The sequence below is a fragment of the Salmo trutta genome, chromosome 2, assembly GCF_901001165.1.
Source record: "Salmo trutta chromosome 2, fSalTru1.1, whole genome shotgun sequence".
In the NCBI taxonomy this organism is placed as follows: Eukaryota; Metazoa; Chordata; class Actinopteri; order Salmoniformes; family Salmonidae; genus Salmo; species Salmo trutta.
Genome location: NC_042958.1, coordinates 43,742,188 through 43,762,047, shown reverse-complemented (window position 1 = coordinate 43,762,047; position 19,860 = coordinate 43,742,188).

Below are 19,860 nucleotides of genomic sequence, written 5' to 3'. Positions count from 1 at the left end.
AGACCAAAGATTACCCTGAAGGAGCTGCAAAGCTCCACAGCGGAGATTAGAGTATCTGTCCATAGGGCCACTTTAAGCCGTACACTCCACAAAGCTGGGCTTTACAGAAGAGTGGCCAGAAAAAAAAGCCATTGCTTAATTAAAGAAAAATTAAGCAAATACGTTTGGTGTTCGCCAAAAGACATGTGGGAGACTCCCCAAAAACATGGAAGAAGGTACTCTGGTCAGATGAGACTAAAATGGAGCTTTTCGGCCATCAAGGAAAACGCTACATCTGGCACAAACCCAACAGCTCTCTTCACCCTAAGAACACCATCCCCACAGTGAAGCATGGTGGTGGCAGCATCATGCTGTTGAGATGTTTTTCATCGGCAGGGACTGGGAAACTGGTCAGAATTGAAGGAATGATGGATGGTGCTAAATACAGGGAAATTCTTGAGGGAAACCTGTTTCAGTCTTTCAGAGATTTGAGACTGGGACGGAGGTTTACCTTCCAGCAGGACAATGACCCTAAGCATACTGCTAAAGGAACACTCAAGTCGTTTAAGGCAGGGGTGTCAAACTCATTTTAGCTCAGGGGCCACATGGAGGAAAATCTATTCCCAAGTGGGCCGGACCGGTAAAATCATGGTATATATAACTTAAAAACAACAACTTTAGATTGTTTTCTTTGTTTTAATACGATCAACATAAAACATAAAGCTGGAGCCTGAGGACAGTGTGTCCACAATAGTACAAGCACAACATCACTATTAATCATAAAACACCTCAAGTTTATTTGAAAATTCTAAAGAAAAAGAACACACAAACACACAATGCCTCAGTGATTCACAGAAGTATATCACAGATCACAGAACTATATCAGGGTGTCTCATGCAGCACTTTAAGTGGGGTTGCATAGTTTATTTGACTCCTGATACCTGGCATCTTTTAGCTTTCACCAGCGCATCAATATCAGGCGTCACATCCTGAGTGGCAGCCAACTTCAGGATGTGATTCAAGTGCTTGTGCGTGAGCCTTGAGCGCAGTTTTGTTTTATTTATGCTCATTACAGAGAAAACTTGCTCACAAAGATATGTGGTTCCAAACATGCACAACAGTTTTGCAGCGAGGGCTGTCAAGTTGGGGTAACCTGGCAAGAGATTCTGATAAAATGTGTCCAAGCCAGCTGCAGCAAATTTGCCCTTCATATCCGAGTCACACTGCAAGTCTATTATTTCAAGTTGGATGCTGACTGGCAGATCAGAGGGATTCACGGTGAATGGCGAGCAAAAAACATTGAAGTCTTTCTCCAGTTCACCAAAAATCTGAAAGCGTTGCTCAAACTCCCGTAACAGTGCCGTTATTTTATCTTTGAACCGCTTCATGTCTGCCACATGTTGGGTCGCACACACATTTTTCAGACAGGGGAAGTGAGCTGCATCACCACCTGCGAGTTGCGTCTCCCACAATGACAGCTTCAACTTGAAAGAACGTATGCTGTCATAATACTGCGTGACGACTTTGTTGCGCCCTTGCAGCTGTTTGTTCAAGTTATTCAGGTGCTCTGTAACATCCACCATAAATGCAAGGTCCTGCATCCATTCTGCGGAATGAAATTCTAACACTGGTTTGCCCTTTTCTTCCATGAACTGTTCAATTTCTTCTCGTAAATCAAAGAAACGCCTAAGCACAGCACCTCGGCTTAACCATCTTACCTCAGTGTGGTATGGCAGGCCATGGATGTGGTCTTTCTCTCTGAGAAGGCTGTCAAACTGACGGTGATTCAGGCTTCTGGATCGGATGAAATTAACAGTTTGGATGACCACCTTCATGACGTTATCCATCTTTAATGACTTGCAACACAAAGCCTCCTGGTGCAAAATACAGTGAAAAGTCCAAAAATCACGTCCTCCATTTGCAGATTGCACTTTCTCTCTGAACTTTGTCACAACGCCTGCTTTTTTCCCGATCATTGAGGGCGCACCATCTGTAGCCAGGCTGACAGCGCGGGACCAGTCCACTCCGACCCTGTCCAGCGCGCCGACGAGTGCGGTGAAAATATCAGCTGCTGTCGTTGTATCTGTCATTGGCACCAACTCCACGAACTCCTCGGTGATGGTCAATGTGTTCATCAATTGCAACTGAAATCCCAATAAATGACTTTACTTTTTGCTTCAACTGGCTGTCCAAATCCACTGAAAGATTGGAAATCCTGTCTGCAACTGTGTTTCTTGTCAGGCTGATATTTGCAAAAGCCTGGCGCTTTTCAGGGCACACAATCTCCGCTGCCTTCATCATGCATGTTTTTACAAATTCACCCTCACTAAATGGTTTTGAAGCCACTGCGATTTCATTAGCAATGAGGTAGCTAGCTTTCACTGCAGCGTCACTGATGTCTCGGCTGTGAGTAAACACAGACTGCTGTTTCTTCAGACCCGCCAACAGTTCATTCACCTTCTCTCTTCTCCGCTGTCCTTGAAAGTTGTCATATTTGTCGGCATGAAGACTCACATAGTGGCGACGAAGGTTATACTCTTTCAGCACTGCAACATGCTGTGAACACACCAAACATAGAGCTTTCCCATTCAATTCCGTCAATAAATAGGAGGATGACCATTTTTCTTGGAACACTCTGCACTCTGCGTCCACTTTTCTGTTTTTTGACAGAGACATATTGGGGCAATGAGGGTGCCAAAGCACAAAATGTTAAAAGTAGAAGCCGTAATAAATATCGCGGGCAAAACAAAGTAGCTCATCCGGACTGGCTGCACTTGCTTGACCTACTTGCTCTGCTCCGTTATAAACGGTTTGCTTGCTTAACACAATTGCTATTGCGCCATCCAGTGGACGCAATTGGAACAGCAGTTTCTTATATTGAAAAATGGCAGCTCATTTTTATACTTTACAAAATCATCTCGCGGGCCGGATTAAACCCCTTTGCGGGCCTGATCCGGCCCGCGGGCCGGACGTTTGACACCCCTGGTTTAAGGGGAAACATTTAAATGTCTTGGAATGGCCTAGTCAAAACCCAGACCTTAATCCAATTGAGAACCTGTGGTATTTGAATTTGGCGCTCTGCAATTTCACCGGATGTTGGCCAGGTGGGACGCTAGCGCCCATAAGAAGTTAAAGATTGCTGTACACCAGCAGGAACCCATCCAACTTAAAGGAGCTGGAGCAGTTTTGCTATGAAGAATGGGCAAAAATCCCAGTGGCTAGATGTGCAAGCTTATAGAGACATACCTCAAGAGACTTGCAGCTGTAATTGCTGCAAAAGGTGGCTCTACCAAGTATTGACATTGGGGGGTGAATAGTTATGTACGCTCAAGTTTTCCGTTTTTTAGTCTTATTTGTTGTTTGTTTCACAATAAAAAATATTTTGCATCTTCAAAGTGGTATGTAATGTAAATCAAATGATACAAACCCCCCCAAAATCCATTTTAATTCCACGTTGTAAGGCAACAAAATCTGAAAAATGCCAAGGGGGATGAATACTTTCGCAAGGCACTGTTCTTCCATCAGCCTTCCTGTATGAGTCTCAAAAGAGTAGCCTATTACCCCGTTGGGATTCCCTATGGTCCCTGGTCAAAAGTAGTGCACCCCATTCCCTATGGTCCCTGGTCAAAAGTATTGCACCTTATTCCCTATGGGCCCTGGTCAAAAGTAGTGCACTACATAGGAACTAGGATGCCTGTTGGAACGCAGACCCTACATATGGCCAGTAGAAGATAAGGACTAGTGAAATGACCAAGGGGTCACATTCCCCCCCATCTGAAGTTTACACTGTGTCCATCAAAGTGTAACTTAATGCATTGTGTGTGTGTGTGTGTGTGTGTGTGTGTGTGTGTGTGTGTGTGTGTGTGTGTGTGTGTGTGTGTGTGTGTGTGTGTGTCTAACTTAAGGCAGTCCTCCTCTTCCCTCCCCAGTTTTGTCAATTCCCAGACTGTGGGATAATTTGATTTAATCAGAAGACATCGGGTAAGCCATAGATAGATTGCATGGAAGTAACTCACATGCGTTTATGGAATTTCTCCTTCCGCTATTGAAATTATTACAACACGGTTCTGTTGCTGTCGTGACGTCAACAAAGGAGGTGCAGTTTGAATCATTTATTTGTATTTTTATTGATATGATCAAATCAAATCAAATTTATTTATATAGCCCTTCGTACATCAGCTGAAATCTCAAAGTGCTGTACAGAAACCCAGCCTAAAACCCAAACAGCAAGCAATGCATGTGAAAGAAGCACGGTGGCTGGGAAAAACTCCCTAGGAAAAACTCCTGAGAAAGGCCAAAAACCTAGGAAGAAGCCTAGAGAGGAACCAGGCTATGAGGGGTGGCCAGTCCTCTTCTGGCTGTGCCGGGTGGATATTATAACAGAACATGGTCAAGATGTTAAAATGTTCGTAAATGACCAGCATGGTCAAATAATAATAATCATAGTAATTGTCGAGGGTGCAACAAGCACGTCCGGTGAACAGGTCAGGGTTCCGTAGCCGCAGGCAGAACAGTTGAAACTGGAGCAGCAGCATGGCCAGGTGGACTGGGGACAGCAAGGAGTCATCATGCCAGGTAGTCCTGAGGCATGGTCCTAGGGCTCAGGTCCTCCGAGAGAAAGAAAGAAAGAGAGAAAGAGAGAATTAGAGAGAGCATATTTACATTCACACAGGACACCGGATAAGACAAGAGAATACTCCAGATGTAACAGACTGACCCTAGCCCCCCGACACATAAACTACTGCAGCATAAATACTGGAGGCTGAGACAGGAGGGATCAGAAGACACTGTGGCCCCATCCGATGATACCCCCGGACAGGGCCAAACAGGCAGGATATAACCCCACCCACTTTGCCAAAGCACAGCCCCCACACCACGAGAGGGATATCTACAACCACCAACTTACCGTCCGAAGACAAGGCCGAGTATAGCCCACAAAGATCTCCGCCACGGCACAACCCAAGGGGGGGGCGCCAACCCAGACAGGAAGACCACGTCAGTGGCTCAACCTACTCAAGTGACGCACCCCTCCCATGGACGGCATGGAAGAACACCAGTAAGTCAGTGACTCAGCCCCTGTAAAAGGGTTAGAGGCAGAGAATCCCAGTGGGAAGAGGGGAACCGACAAGGCAGAGACAGCAAGGGCGGTTCGTTGCTCCAGCCTTTCCGTTCACCTTCACACTCCTGGGCCAGACTATACTTAATCATACGACCTACTGAAGAGATAAGTCTTCAGTAAAGACTTAAAGGTTGAGACTGAGTCTGCGTCTCTCACATGGGTAGGCAGACCATTCCATAAAAATGGAGCTCTATAGGAGAAAGCCCTACCTCCAGCCGTTTGCTTAGAAATTCTAGGGACAATTAGGAGGCCTGCGTCTTGTGACCGTAGCGTACGTGTAGGTATGTACGGCAGGACCAAATCGGAAAGATAGGTAGGAGCAAGCCCATGTAATGCTTTGTAGGTTAGCAGTAAAACCTTGAAATCAGCCCTTGCCTTAACAGGAAGCCAGTGTAGGGAGGCTAGCACTGGAGTAATATGATCAAATTTTTTGGTTCTAGTCAGGATTCTAGCAGCCGTATTTAGCACTAACTCAAGTTTGTTTAGTGCTTTATCCGGGTAGCCGGAAAGTAGAGCATTGCAGTAGTCGAGCCTAGAAGTAACAAAAGCATGGATTAATTTTTCTGCGTCATTTTTGGACAGAAAGTTTCTGATTTTTGCAATGTTACGTAGATGGAAAAAAGCTGTCCTTGAAGCAGTCTTGATTTGTTCTTCAAAAGAGAGATCAGGGTCCAGAGTAACGCCGAGGTCCTTCACAGTTTTATTTGAGACGACTGTACAACCATCCAGATTAATTGTCAGATTCAACAGAAGATCTCTTTGTTTCTTGGGAACTAGGACAAGCATCTCTGTTTTGTCCGAGTTTAAAAGTAGAAAATTTGCAGCCATCCACTTCCTTATGTCTGAAACGCAGGCTTCTAGCGAGGGCAATTTTGGGGCTTCACCATGTTTCATTGAAATGTACAGCTGTGTGTCGTCCGCATAGCAGTGAAATTTAACATTATGTTTTCGAATGACATCCCCAAGAGGTAAAATATATAGTGAAAACAATAGTGGTCCTAGAACGGAACCTTGAGGAACACCGAAATTTACAATTGATTTGTCAGAGGACGAACCATTCACAGAGACAAACTGATATCTTTCCGACAGATAAGATCTAAACCAGGCCAGAACTTGTCCATGTAGACCAATTTGGGTTTCCAATCTCTCCAAAAGAATGTGGTGATCGATGGTATCAAAAGCGGCACTAAGATCTAGGAGCATGAGGACAGATGCAGAGCCTCGGTCTGACGTCATTAAAAGGTCATTTACCACCTTCACAAGTGCAGTCTCAGTGCTATGATGGGGTCTAAAACCAGACTGAAGCGTTTCGTATACATTGTTTGTCTTCAGGAAGGCAGTGAGTTGCTGCGCAACAACTTTTTCTAAAATTTTTGAGAGGAATGGAAGATTCGATATAGGCCGATAGTTTTTTATAATTTCTGGGTCAAGATTCGGCTTTTTCAAGAGAGGCTTTATTACTGCCACTTTTAGTGAGCTTGGTACACATCCGGTGGATAGAGAGCCGTTTATTATGTTCAACATAGGAGGGCCAAGCACAGGAAGCAGCTCTTTCAGTAGTTTAGTTGGAATAGGGTCCAGTATGCAGCTTGAGGGTTTGGAGGCCATGATTATTTTCATCATTATGTCAAGAGATATAGTACTAAAACACTTTAGTATCTCCCTTGATCCTAGGTCCTGGCAGAGTTGTGCAGACTCAGGACAATGGAGCCCTGGAGGAATACCCAGATTTAAAGAGGAGTCCGTAATTTGCTTTCTAATGATCATGATCTTTTCCTCAAAGAAGTTCATAAATTTATTACTGCTGAAGTGAAAGCCATCCTCCATTTGCAAATGCTGCTTTTTAGTTAGCTTTGCGACAGTGTCAAAAAGAAAGTTCGGATTGATCAAGACTTTTGAGATGTATTAACAATCTCAGGCAGAATGCCACTAAAACATCAACATCAAAGGTAGCAGTTCCAGTATAATTGAATGTAACGTAACAGTATAGAATGAAAGCAAGGATGTTATGTTAATTAAAAGATTTGTCATCACCCCCCCGAGTCATTTAATCTGGTTGTGTTACATGACTGTTTTAGCCCCACGATAATCAATATAATGTAGCAGTGACCGAGTTAATCATTAGAGGTTTTAAGATAAGACGAAATGTACAGTACAGTATTGTCCATTAACTATTGTCCATTAACTTACAGTACATTATTGTTTTTTTAACTTACAGTACATTATTGTTTTTTTTAACTTACAGTACATTATTGTCCGTTAAGTTACAGAACATTATTGTCCATTAACTATTGTCCATTATCTATAGTCCATTAACTTACAGTGAATTGTCATCCATTAACTTACAGGACATTATTGTCCATTAACTTACAGTCCGTTTGTCCATTAAATGACAGTCCATTATTGTCTACTAACTTACAGGACATTATTGTCCATTAATAACTATTGTCCATTAACTTACAGTACATTATTGTCCATTAACTTACAGTACATTATTGTCCATTAACTTACAGTATTATTGTCCATTATCTTACAGTACATTATTAATGTTTCCATCCATAGAATCAGATATATTTACCCTACAGTATACTATGATGTTTCCATCATTAGGATCAGAGATATTTACACTACAGTGTACGTATATGCTGTGGAAGCACATGGCCCAGTCCGCTCATGCACTTCCTACCTAGCAGACCCATTATCTGCTTAAATGGGATTATGGGGGCTAATATTACATGTAAGCACTCTGCTCTCTCTCGCAGATCCTCTCTCTCAAGTTTTGAACCTTTGCTCTCCACAACATGACGATCTCTGCTCTCCAAGACATGATGATCTCTGCTCTCTAAGGCATTATGATCTCTGCTCTCTAAGACGTGATGATCTCTGCTCTCCAAGACGTGATGATCTCTGCTCTCTAAGGTATTATGATCTCTGCTCTCCAAGACGTGATGATCTCTGCTCTCTAAGACGTGATGATCTCTGCTCTCTAAGGCATGATGATCTCTGCTGTCTAAGACGTGATGATCTCTGCTCTCTAAGGCATTATGATCTCTGCTCTCTAAGGCATTATGATCTCTGCTCTCTAAGACGTGATGATCTCTGCTCTCTAAGGCATTATGATCTCTGCTCTCTAAGGCATGATGATCTCTGCTCTCTAAGACGTGATGATCTCTGCTCTCTAAGGCATTATGATCTCTGCTCTCCAAGACGTGATGATCTCTGCTCTCTAAGACGTGATGATCTCTGCTCTCTAAGGCATGATGATCTCTGCTCTCCAAGACGTGATGATCTCTGCTCTCTAAGACATGATCTCTGCTCTAAGACATTATCTCTGCTCTAAGACATCTCTGCTCCAAGACATTATATCTGCTCTAAGACATTATCTCTGCTCTCTACACATAATAAAGTAGGGTTATGTATTACAAACGGCTACTGTGTTCCTCGCAAAGCTATTACTTCACTGAGAAAAATGCTGTAACATAATTTGTAGCATATAGGAATTCAATAATATGTCAAAGAAGTGCAACAGATATTTAACCAACAAAACCTCTAATGGGTTTGGTTACACATCATGTTCTTTCTGTGTTTACGTTTGGAGTGATGGTTTGAATACATCACGTAACCTTTCAATATGACGAACTGTTGATCAATATTAACAAATAGGGTGTTCCACGAACACACACACACACACACACACACACACACACACACACACACACACACACACACAAATATGTTTAGTTGTACAATCTCTATTACAATCCAGTCTTCAACACAATACTACTGTTGTATAACAGTGCACCGGTGAAATCCATGGCTTAGACCTTCCGTATGAATTAATTTGTCAAGAAAGGTTCTTCAAATAGCCTACAATGTGACGTCGCTTCAAACCTAAAGCCTACACCCAGAAAATCAAATATGTGCTTGTCATTATCCGCTTAAATCGTCTCCTGACTGATTCTTTTCAAAATGACTGAAACTAATGGAATCCTTTAAGGCCGATAATTCATTAGCTAAAGTACATGACTTCTGAATGTGTTAGATATTGTATAGGGCAGGAATATTGAATTACCTCGAGCACCCACTGTTGGAAGTCATGTTGAAATTAGACCTACTGAACTAATAGCAAATTCAGCAACAAGAGTTCAAATCGTAGTTTCACGTCCAATGGTGGTGACTCACTTCCAAGCAGTGCCTAATTTTGTGATGTCTGTCTGTCTGTCTGTCTGTCTGTCTGTCTGTCTGTCTGTCTGTCTGTCTGTCTGTCTGTCTGTCTGTCTGTCTGTCTGTCTGTCTGTCTGTCTGTCTGTCGGTCTGTCTGTCTGTCTGTCTGTCTGTCTGTCTGTCTGTGATCATCCCTTAACACTCTCTTGTAGTGTAACATAATGATTATACTGAGTGACAAAACATTAAGAACACCTTCCTAATATTGAGTTCCACCCCATTTTGCCCTCGGAACAGCCTCCATTTGTCGGGGAATGGACTCTACAAGGTGTCAAAAGCGTTCAACAGGGATGCTGGCTCAAGTTGACTCCAATGCTTCCCACAGTTGTGTCAAGTTGGTTAGATGTCCTTTGGATGGTGGATCATTATTGATACACACGGTAAACTGTTAAGCACTGAAAACTTTTGTCTTGCCCATTCACCCTCTGAATGGCACACAATCCAGGTCTCAGTTATCTCAAGGCTTAAAAGTCCTTCTTTAACCTGTCTCCTTCCCTTCATCTACACTGATTGAAGTGGATTTAACAAGTGACATCAATAAGGGATCATAGCTTTCACCTGGATCACCTGATCAATATGTCATGGAAAGAGCAGGTGCTCCTAGTGTTTTGTACACTCAGTGTATAGTATAATAAAGCTAACTTATCCCAATGGCTGAAGGACACTCAAGGAGCCTGAAGAACAGAGCACTGAATTAGTGGGAGGGAGAGGGTGTAATGGACAAGGTAGTGGCCACTCTAGTGAGTTAACACCAGGGACTGCAGAACTGCAGTGGCCATGTTGGTAAGTTAATGCCAGGGACTGGATAACAGGAGTGGCCATTTTAATGAGTTAACGCCAGGGACTGAAGAACATCAGTGGCCATTTTAATGAGTTAACGCCAGGGACTGCAGAACTGCAGTGGCCATTTTAATGAGTTAACGCCAGGGACTGCAGAACAGCAGTGGCCACGTTAGTGAGTTAACGCCATGGACTATTATGAGCTCTAAATAATAACAGGTCCGCATCCCAAATAGCACCCTATTCCCTACATAGGGCACTACTTTTAACTTGAAAAGAAGAGCACTACATTGGGAATAGGGTGCCATGTGGGATGCAGGGAAAAGTACAGGGTATTGTGGATAGCAAGGCCACTTGACATGGTACAAGGACATTGTAAGGGCACTGTGACAATCAGATGACACACGCGGCTGCACGTAAGCACACACAACCGTGCACGTACGTATGGACGCAGGCACACACACACACACACACACACACACACACACACACACACACACACACACACACACACACACACACACCACACAGGTGATGTTCTGATCTGAACTGAAAGACCTTGGAGAGCTAAACACTTTTCATTTGTGAATTATATCTGATATACACTGAGTCCAAGACATAGACGGACCAGGTGAATCCAGGTGAAAGCTATGAACCCTTATTAAATGTCACTTGTTAAATCCACTTCACTCAGGTGTAGAGAAGTGGTCACTGAGCGGCCGATCACGATCGTCTGGTCGATACTCCAAAGCATTCCTAGTCGATCACCAAACATTTCTGTAAAGAAACCAACGGTAAAGCCTTGCGTTCCTATGTTTATATTCTTCTCGTTCTGTTGGCGGTAGGTGCACCCGATTCAGCTGCCCTGTGCACCGGTAGGAGAAGTGTTTTCTTAATTGTTGTTTATTTTAAAAAAGTATATTATTTTTCTTTAGGTGGAAGATCAGCTTTACTAGTGCAGGTAGATTGTAGCTTCCATCAATGTAATTGTTTGCATCATTTCCAATCTCCAATATATTTTTGGGGGTAAATATATATATATAGTACCAGTCAAGTTATTTTTACTATTTTCTACATTGTAGTGAAGTCATCAAAACTATGAAATAACACATATGGAATCATGTAGTAACCACAAAATTGTTAAAAAAAAGTATATTGACGTAGGGTCTTATGATCACACTGGTAATAGATCAGTTGTTGTATTACTGGTGAGTCACAGTCGAGTGAGCATGCACTTAAATAATTTGATGGTTCCAGCATCTGAAGGTCAGTCTCAGCAGAAGGAGAGAGCAGCAGGCTGAGGGTCTGCCTCTCAACATCCCTCCGCTCTCCCTCTCCTCCACTGACACTGACCAAAAAGGATACCGTCTTCCAGCTGATAGTGAAACTCGAGTCGTCTAGCATTATTTTTGCGCTTGATGGTTTTTGCGATTTTCCGGATTGACTGACCTTCATGTCTTAAAGTAATGATGGACTGTCGTTTCTCTTTGCATATTTGAGCTGTTCTTGCCATAATATGGACTTGGTCTTTTACCAAATAGGGCTATCTTCTGTATTGCACCCCTACCTTGTCACAACACAACTGATTGGCTCAAACGCGTTAAGAAGGAAAGAAATGCCACAAATGAACTTTTAACAAGGCACACCTGTTAACTGAAATGCATTCCAGATGACTACCTCATGAAGCTGGTTGAGAGAATGCCAAGAGTGTGCAAAGCTGTCATCAAGGCAAAGGGTGGTTACTTTGAAGAATCTAAAATATAAAACATATTTTGATTTGTTTAACCTCTCTAGGGTAGGTGGGACGAAATCGTCACACCTACGTAACAGCCAGTGGAATCCCGTGGCGCGTTATTCAAATACCTTAGAAATGCTATTACTTCAATTTCTCAAACATATGACTATTTTACACCATTTTAAAGACAAGACTCTCGTTAATCTAACCACACTGTCCGATTTCAAAGAGGCTTTACAACGAAAGCAAAACATTAGATTATGTCAGCAGAGTACCCAGCCAGAAATAATCAGACACCAATTTTTTCAAGCTAGCATATAATGTCACATAAACCCAAACCACAGCTAAATGCAGCACTAACCTTTGATGATCTTCATCAGATGACAATCCTAGGATATTATGTTATACAATACATGCATGTTTTGTTCAATCAAGTTCATATTTATATCAAAAACCAACTTTTTACATTAGCATGTGACGTTCAGAACTAGCATACCCACCGCAAACTTCCGGTGAATTTACTAAATTACTCACGATAAACGTTCACAAAAAACATAACAATTATTTTAAGAATTATAGATACAGAACTCCTTTATGCACTCGCTATGTCCGATTTTAAAATAGCTTTTCAGTGAAAGCACATTTTGCAATATTCTAAGTAGATAGCCCGGCATCACAGGGCTAGCTATTTAGACACCCACCAAGTTTAGCCCTCACCAAAGTCAGATTTACTATAAGAAAAATGTTATTACCTTTGCTGTTCTTCGTCAGAATGCACTCCCAGGACTTCTACTTCAATAACAAATGTTGGTTTGGTTCAAAATAATCCATAGTTAACGCCCGACGCGTTTCGTGACAAAAAAATTCTAAATATTCCATTACCGTACTTCGAAGCATGTCAACCGCTGTTTAAAATCAATTTTTATGCCATTTTTCGCGTAAAAAAGCGATAATATTCCGACCGGGAATCTGTGTTTTAGTTCAAAGAGAGAGAAAATAAAAACATGGGGTCGCCTCGTGCACGCGCCTCAGTCTCATTGTCCTCTGATAGACCACTTACCAAAGGCGCTAATGTTTTTCAGCCAGGGGCTGCAAAGACGTCATTCAGCTTTTTCCCGGGTTCTGAGAGCCTATGGGAGCCGTAGGAAGTGTCACGTTACAGCAAAGATCCAAAATTTTCAATAAAGAGAGTCAAGAAGCCCAAGGAAGGGTCAGAGAGGGCACTTCCTGTACAGAATCTTCTCAGGTTTTTGCCTGCCATATGAGTTCTGTTATACTCACAGACACCATTCAAACAGTTTTAGAAACTTTAGGGTGTTTTCTATCCAAAGCCAATAATTCAATGCATATTCTAGTTTCTGGGCAGTAGTAATTACCAGATTAGATCGGGTACGTTTTTTATCCGGCCGTGTAAATACTGCCCCCTATCTCAAACAGGTTAAGAGCGCTTAAATGGAAGGTAACTCCCTTTTTACAGGTTAACCTGTTAAGGACAGAACCCCTAGCCAACAGCCAATGGCATTGCACGGCGTGAAATACAAAACCAACTAAAATACCACAATTCAATTTTCTCAAACAATCAACTATTTTACACCATTTTAAAGACAAGACTCTCGTTAATCTAACCACATTGTCCAATTTCAAAAAGGCTTAACAGCGAAAGCAAAACATTAGATTATGTCAGGAGAGTACCCTGCCAAAAATAATCACACAGCCATTTTCAAAGCAAGCATATATGTCACAAAAACCAAAACCACAGCTAAATGCAGCACTAACCTTTGATGATCTTCATCAGATGACACTCCTAGGACATTATGTTATACAATACAGGCATATTTTGTTCAATCAAGTTCATATTTATATCAAAAACCAGCTTTTTACATTAGCATGTGATGTTCAGAACTAGCATACCCACGCGCGAGCGCATTTCGTGACAAAATATTTCAAAATATTCCATTACCGTACTTCGAAGCATGTCAAACGCTGTTTAAAATCAATTTTTATGCTCTTTTTCTCGTAAAATAGCAATAATATTCCAACCGGGCGAAGTTGTATTCATTCAAAGGCTAAAAGAAAAAAAATGGAGTAGTCTCATGGACACGCATCTCCAGTGTCACTGTTCCCAGCCTGACCACTAACAAATACTCCTGCTGTTCTTCGCCCAGAGACAGGAGACACGTCATTCCACTTTCTGGCGCCTTCTGAGAGCCAATGGAAGCCTTAGAAAATGTCATGTTACAGCACAGATGCTGTATTTTCGATAGAGATGCTACAGAATGACAATAATTTGTCAGACAGGGCGCATCCTGTATGGAATCTTCTCAGGTTTTGGCCTGCCATATAAGTTCTGTTATACTCAAAGACACCATTCAAACAGTTTTAGAAACTGTAGAGTGTTTTCTATCCAAATTATATGCATATTCTCGTTTCTGGGCAGGAGTAGTAACCAGATTAAATCGGGTACGTTTTTTATCCGGCCGTGAAAATACTGCCCCCTATCCCAAACAGGTTTTAAAGATCGGAACAATAATGCATTGGCAGGGCAATTCAAGCGAAGACAATATGCAATGATAATGTATTGGGTCGATACCCTACTGTACAAACCTCATTGCTACAGAGCTGTTTTTCATCGGTTAATGTTGCATAGGTTTACATTTGTTTGTCATATTTAAATCAAATCAGAGCGGTAGATCTCAGCATTTAGACTCAGAAAGTGATCTTGACTCAGAAAACATTGGTGAACATTGGTGTAGATGGTAGAGCATGGTGTTTGCATGGTGTTTGCAACGCCAGGGTTGTGGGTTCGATTCCCACGGGGAGCCAGTACGGGGTTAAAAAACTTTTAAAGCCCAAAAAAACCTTTTATGAAATGTATGCGACTGTAAGTCGCTCTGGATAAGTGTGTCTGCTAAATGACTAAATAATTTAAAAAAAATGTTGATGAATGGGAGGAGACAGGTTAAAGAAGGATTTTTAAGCCTTGAGCCAAATGAGACATGGATTGTGTATGTGCCTTTCAGAGGGTGAATGGGCAAGGCAAAACATTTAAGTGCCTTTGAACGGGGTATGGTAGTAGGTGCCAGACGCACTGTTTTGTGAACTGCAACGCTGCTAGGTTTTTCACGCGCAACAGTTTCCTGTTTGTATCAAGAATGGTCCACCACACAAAGGACATCCAGTCAACTTGACACAACTGTGGGAAGTATTGGAGTCAACATGGACCAGCATCCCTGTGGAATGCTTTCGACACAGGGATGCTGGTCCAAAATTTATTTTTGATACTGTCGCAAAGCTAACTAAAAAGCAGCATTTGCAAATGGAGGATGGCTTTCACTTCAGCAGTAATACATTTATGAACTTCTTTGAGGAAAAGATCATGATCATTAGAAAGCAAATTACGGACTCCTCTTTAAATCTGCATATTCCTCCAAAGCTCCATTGTCCTGAGTCTGCACAACTCTGCCAGGACCTAGGATCAAGGGAGATACTAAAGTGTTTTAGTACTATATCTCTTGACACAATGATGAAAATAATCATGGCCTCTAAACCCTCAAGCTGCATACTGGACCCTATTCCAACTAAACTACTGAAAGAGCTGCTTCCTGTGCTTGGCCCTCCTATGTTGAACATAATAAACGGCTCTCTATCCACCGGATGTGTACCAAGCTCACTAAAAGTGGCAGTAATAAAGCCTCTCTTGAAAAAGCGGAATCTTGACCCAGAAATTATAAAAAACTATCGGCCTATATCGAATCTTCCATTCCTCTCAAACATTTTAAGAAAAAGCTGTTGCGCAGCAACTCACTGCCTTCCTGAAGACAAACAATGTATACGAAACGCTTCAAGCTGGTTTTAGACCCCATCATAGCACTGAGACTGCACTTGTGAAGGTGGTAAATTACCTTTTAATGACGTCAGACCGAGGCTCTGAATCTGTCCTCGTGCTCCTAGATCTTAGTGCTGCTTTTGATACCATCGATCACCACATTCTTTTGGAGAGATTGGAAACCCAAATTGGTCTACATGGACAAGTTCTGGCCTGGTTTAGATCTTATCTGTCGGAAAGATAACAGTTTGTCTTTGTGAATGGTTTGTCCTCTGACAAACCAATTGTACATTTCGGTGTTCCTCAATGTTCCGTTTTAGGACCACTATTGTTTTCACTATATATTTTACCTCTTGGGGATGTCATTCGAAAACATAATGTTAAATTTCACTGCTATGCGGACGACACACAGCTGTACATTTCAATGAAACATGGTGAAGCCCCAAAATTGCCCTCGCTAGAAGCCTGTGTTTCAGACATAAAGAAGTGGATGGCTGCAAACTTTCTACTTTTAAACTCGGACAAAACAGAGATGCTTGTTCTAGGTCCCAAGAAACAAAGAGATCTTCTGTTGAATCTGACAATTAATCTGGATGGTTGTACAGTCGTCTCAAATAAAACTGTGAAGGACCTCGGCGTTACTCTGGACCCTGATCTCTCTTTTGAAGAACATATCAAGACTGTTTCAAGGACAGCTTTTTTCCATCTACGTAACATTGCAAAAATCAGAAACTTTCTGTCCAAAAATTATGCAGAAAAATGTATCCATGCTTTTGTACTTCTAGGCTGGACTACTGCAATGCTCTACTTTCCGGCTACCTGGATAAAGCACTAAACAAACTTGAGTTAGTGCTAAATACGGCTGCTAGAATCCTGACGAGAACCAAAAAATGTGATCATATTACTCCAGTGCTAGCCTCCCTACACTGGCTTCCTGTTAAGGCAAGGGCTGATTTCAAGGTTTTACTGCTAACCTACAAAGCATTACATGGGCTTGCTCCTACCTATCTTTCCGATTTGGTCCTGCCGTACATACCTACACGTACGCTACGGTCACAAGATGCAGGCCTCCTAATTGTCCCTAGAATTTCTAAGTAAACGGCTGGAGGTAGGGCTTTCTCCTATAGAGCTCCATTTTTATGGAATGGTCTGCCTACCCATGTGAGAGACGCAGACTCAGTCTCAACCTTTAAGTCTTTACTGAAGACTTATCTCTTCAGTAGGTCATATGATTAAGTATAGTCTGGCCCAGGAGTGTGAAGGTGAACGGAAAGGCTGGAGCAACGAACTGCCTTTGCTGTGTCTGCCTTGCCGGTTCCCCTCTCTCCACTGGGATTCTCTGCCTCTAACCCTATTACAGGGGCTGAGTCACTGGCTTACTGGTGTTCTTCCATGCCGTCCATGGGAGGGATGCGTCACTTGAGTGGTTTGAGTCACTGACGTGGTCTTCCTGTCTGTGTTGCCCCCCCCCCCCCCTTTGGTTGTGCCGTGGCGGAGATCTTTGTGGGTTATACTCGGCCTTGTCTTAGGACGGTAAGTTGGTGGTTGGAGACATCCCTCTAGTGGTGTGGGGGCTGTGCTTTGGCAAAGTGGGTGGGGTTATATCCTGCCTGTTTGGCCCTGTCCGGGGGTATCATTGGATGGGGCCACAGTGTCTTCTGATTCCTCCTGTCTCAACCTCCAGTATTTATGCTGCAGTAGTTTATGTGTCGGGGGGCTAGGGTCAGTCTGTTACATCTGGAGTATTTCTCTTGTCTTATCCAGTGTCCTGTGTGAATTTAAATATGCTCTCTCTAATTCTCTCTCTCTTTCTCTCTTTCTTTCTTTCTCTCGGAGGACCTGAGCCCTAGGACCATGCCTCAGGACTACCTGGCATGATGACTCCTTGCTGTCCCCAGTCCAGCTGGCCGTGCTGCTGCTCCAGTTTCAACTGTTCTGCCTGCGGCTATGGAACCCTGACCTGTTCACCGGACGTGCTTGTTGCACCCTCGACAACTACTATGATTATTATTATTTGACCATGCGGGTCATTTATGAACATTTTAACATCTTGACTATGTTCTGTTATAATATCCACCCGGCACAGCCAGAAGAGGACTTGCCACCCCTCATAGCCTGGTTCCTCTCTAGGTTTCTTCCTAGGTTTTTGGCCTTTCTAGGGAGTTTTTCCTAGCCACCGATCTTCTTTCACATGCATTGCTTGCTGTTTGGGGTTTTAGGCTGGGTTTCTGTACAGCACTTTGAGATATCAACTGATGTACGAAGGGCTATATAAATACATTTGATTTGATTTGATTTAGAGTCCATGCCCCAATGAATTGAGACTGTTCTGAGGGCAAAATGGGGTTCAACTCAATTTCATAATGTTTGGAATACTCAGTGTATACAATGCATTACAAAGTATTTTTCCTCATCAATCTACACACAATACCCCATAATGACAAAGCAAAAACAGGTTTTTAGACATTTTTTACAAATATAAAAAAAACTCAAAACACAAAATACGTTATTTACATAAATATTCAGACCCTTTGCTATGAGACTCGACATTGAGCTCAGGTGCATCCTGGTTCCATTCTCCCTCTCTCTCCCTTTCTCTCTCTCTCTCTCCCTTTCTCTCTCTCTCCCTCTCCCCCTTTCTCCCTCTCTCTCCATTTCCCCCTCTCTCTCCCTTTCTCTCTCTCTCTCCCTTTCTTTCTCTCTCTCCCTTTCTCTCTCTCTCTCTTTTCTCTCTCTCCTTTTGTCTCTCTCTCTCCCTTTCTCTCTCTCTCCCTTTCTCTACCTTTCTCTCTCTCTCCCTTTCTCTCCCTTTCTCTCTCTCTTTCTCTCCCTTTCTCTTTCTCTCTCTCTCTCGCTTAGCTGATAAAATATTTTTATGATCCTACTTATCTCTTCCTATATGTATTTTGTGACATATTCCCTCTGACCTATCCTTGAACCCAACCCGATGGTGTTCTCCATCTCCGGACCAGTGGTTATCCCATGTCAATCATCTTCTCATATTCTATCATTATGGGGGATGCAACCCCCACGCTCAGACAAACAGACACCAGGTCTCGAGTCAAGGTAAACTGCCAATCCAGCATACAACATCAAATGAGAATCAAAAAGACAAGATAATTTGTTCAAAATAAATATTTAAACAAATATTTATGTTACATTAAATTACCAAAAACAATATTAGTTTTTTTCCCCCTCAATCCAATCCCAGTATCTCCCACCTCCAACTCCTCAGTAGTTTAGCATACAGGCTGCATCAGAAATGCTTCCTGTATTGCACACCCTATGGGCACTTGTGAAGAAAAGTGGTCCACTACTTGTGTTTCGGGTGCCATTTGAGACACACTGTACCCGAGTCATTAGAGCATTAAACAATAAACATCCACAACCCCCCCCGAAAGGCAATTACCATGACAACAGAAGGATTTGATCCAGAGTAATTAGTCTGGTTGAGAAAGAGAGATAGAAGGGAATTATGCCTGTGTGTGTGTGTGTGTGTGTGTGTGTGTGTGTGTGTGTGTGTGTGTGTGTGTGTGTGTGTGTGTGTGTGTGTGTGTGTACTGAGCAGCGTAACAAAGAGAACACACACACGCACACACTGTAAGCTAGTGTATGAGGTAGGTTTGTGTATGAAGCCCCTCATTAATCAGAATCACACAGTGAAACCAATGAGTCCAACAGCACGTTCATCCCTCACTGTAGGGCTAATGCTGCTGTGTGTGTGTGTGTGTGTGTGTGTGTGTTTGTCTTGCTCAGTGCTGCTTCATCCTTCACCATAATACCATAGTAATTTGTCTCCTTCATCCCTCACCATAATACCATAGTAATTTGTCTCCTTCACCCCTTACCATAATACCATAGTAATTTGTCTCCTTCATCCCTCACCATAATACCATACAGTGTAAATTGTCTCCTTCATCCCTCACCATAATACCATACAGTGTAAATTGTCTCCTTCATCCCTCACCATAATACCATACAGTGTAAATTGGCTCCTTCATCCCTTACCATAATACCATACAGTGTAAATTGGCTCCTTCATCCCTCACCATAATACCATACAGTGTAAATTGGCTCCTTCATCCCTCACCATAATACCATACAGTGTAAATTGTCTCCTTCATCACCAGGCAAGGAACAATATAGAAGAGAAGGGAAACACTGCAGCTCACAGTGTCTGCATCCTAAATGGCTCCC